The sequence below is a fragment of the Octopus bimaculoides genome, chromosome 10, assembly GCF_001194135.2.
Source record: "Octopus bimaculoides isolate UCB-OBI-ISO-001 chromosome 10, ASM119413v2, whole genome shotgun sequence".
In the NCBI taxonomy this organism is placed as follows: domain Eukaryota; kingdom Metazoa; phylum Mollusca; class Cephalopoda; order Octopoda; family Octopodidae; genus Octopus; species Octopus bimaculoides.
In genome coordinates, this window is record NC_068990.1 from 76,714,147 (window position 1) to 76,716,869 (window position 2,723).

Here is a 2,723-nt window from a genome sequence, read left to right on the forward strand (position 1 = left end):
ATAGCCAATGTTCTGGTAGGTTTTTGTTTTTCAGGGGTCTTTTGTTGTTTTTTACACATCAGTCTACATTATTGAGAATCAAAAATTAGAAAACACCAAAACCTGTAATTAAATCTCTCATTTAAAACAACACTTCAACTTTTCTCCATTCCCTCCCCTCACCTAACAAACAATCATATTATTATCATTATTATTGTTATTACTATTATTATTATTATTATTATTACATCCGCAAAACAATAAAGTCTTATTGTGGGGATATAATTTTTTTTTTTTGAATTTGCTTTTTTTGTAATTTTAAAACCAACACTGATGTTGATTCTTGTGCTGTGCAGAAGAGAAGGATTTGACTGAGTCGATGATGATCCCCTCCCACTGGTGCTCATTTAATCCAAGCAGGATTTGGACACAGATTATAGGACACACGAGACTTAAATGCTGTAAGGTATTTAGTTTGGTGCTCTTCTCACATGCGCCAACACTTTGCCCCTCCCCTCAATTGTCTGTGGTTGTATTTAACCATTTTTTCCTTCTTCTCCTCACTTCCTTCTCTCGTCACAGACGTAACATTAATCAGTTATATATTGCATATAATAAGAATGCATAATAATAATAATAATAATAATAATAATAATAATGATATTAATAATGATAATAATAATAACAATAATAATAATGATACAAGAAAAAGAAATAAACTTTATCTTTGGAATAAGTCCAAATGTTTCCATGTTCATTCTCCTAATTCAAGAAGGTAAAATTCTTTGTTTTAATAGTTGTATGTGTGTATGTATGCATGCATAATACATTGTATCAGAATGTATATAACATACAGTGAATGAGCATGTATGTATGTAATGTAATATACTGAATAAGTACAGGAGTGTGCTGGAAACTCACCTTGGACAGCTTTAATCACTGAATAGTTCTTAAAATGATGTTTGAATATTTGAATAAATGATATCATTTTTATAAAGTTCTCCCACCCCACCCTAATGAAAGGGAATGAAAGTAATTTCTTTGTTGACAAGATTATTGTCTGTTGCTTTTCAGTCATTTCTCTTTACATATTTTTCTTTGTTTCTTTTTTTACTCTTTCTTGTCCATCATTAATTATACTTAATTTAGATTCCTGCAGTTGCTGGTTTTTAATTGTCTTGGGTTTTTTTTTCTTTTAAAAAAATTTTTTTTTTTTTTCTTTTTACAGAATTCCACCTGAGAATACTGACAGGACATTTCGTACCTGAGCCAACTTTTACAGGCACCATATAAGCAAATGGCACTGCAACTAATATAGTTCTCAACTCTTAAAGGAAGTCGAAATCCTAATATATATATATATATACAAATATATATATAAATTCAAATAGATTTTTTTTAAGAGTCAAGTGTCATTTGTTGAAGAAACTGCAAAGAAAAAAAACAAACAAATTAATACATTAAATATATATTCATCTTTATATTATAATAATAATAATGATCCAGACTCTTATAACTTCTGATTGGAAGTGTTACCATGTACATTGTTTTGTTTTAATATAAAAGATGGGCTACACCAAATATTCTGCTCAATACCACAGATTTGCTTGTCAGTTGTTTGACCTTAACCAGTTGAGCATGTCCCTTGGTGGCTGACGATATGTGCATCTCTGAAGGTGGCGAGCTGGCAGAAACGTTAGCACACTGGGTGAAATGCTTAGCAATATTTTGTCTGCTGCTATGTTCTGAGTTCAAATTCTGCCGAGGTGGACTTTGTCTTTCATTCTTTCGAGGTCGATAAATTAAGTACCAGTCAAGAACTGGGGTCGAAGTAATCAACTATCCCCCTCCCCACAAATTCCAGGCCTTGTGCCTATAGGGGGTTCCTATAAGGTTATTATCCACCCCTGACTGAAACTCTCCCGTATGACATGCACGCATGCTCAGTGACTTGCTTTAACTTCCGCAGACTAACGACTCACATACTGTACTGACTGGTTAATATGTCTCCGAAGAAATCACGCAAATACTGCTGTATATGCAGCCACTATAGAAGGAAGAATGTAGATGGCAAAGTTATTTCACTACATAAATATCCTGCAAACGTAGCTATTCGTCGTATTTGGCTTCAGAGATCGAGACTTGTGAGGAAAGACTTTGTTTACACTGCAAATAGCCAAATGTGTTCCCAGCATTTCGTCAATTTTAATGGACCATTAAACAACAATTGTTGTGTTGATGTACAGGTATTTTTAATAAAGAATTTTGCATTCAAATAATAAATACATTGAAATTGTTGTTAATGTTGAGTAAGCCTAGCTATGATATGTTTCTTTATATATATATATATAATTATTCAATATTAACAGTTTTGTATTAGAAAACCAAGAATTTATACAAGGCTGTAAAAGAAGTGCTCAAACTAGTTGAGACATAGGTACAAAGTTAATTGCAGAATAAAACCGTTAGGTCATCGACTCAAAAAGCCGTAGCCCACCAATGACCACATATAAGAAGTACAACATAGACCACAAAAACAAATTTGTTGTTGAAAGCCATTACCGAGGTGGTTTAATATGACTACCAGCTACGCAGCTGCAGCTAGCAGCGGCAGGCCGACCAACGACATGGGAATGAGAGAGGTGAAGGTGGAAATGGAAAATTTGAAGAAACATTTCAAATATTTGAAGGAGGGAGACTGTTTGCGGGTTGACCCACCCAAAGAAGTGATGGAAGAAGCATAA

At 33.4% G+C, this 2,723-nt stretch overlaps 1 protein-coding gene across 1 annotated transcript in view; it reads right to left on the reverse strand.

The window, feature by feature from the left end:
* Positions 1–673: 673 nt before the first annotated feature.
* Positions 674–2,723, reverse strand: part of LOC106882183 (transcriptional adapter 2-beta) — a 69,086-nt gene continuing 67,036 nt past the window's right edge. The window contains exon 2 of the mRNA XM_014932768.2: positions 674–1,407. The gene's annotated coding sequence lies outside the window, so the exon portion shown is untranslated. The remainder of the gene's footprint in view (positions 1,408–2,723) is intronic.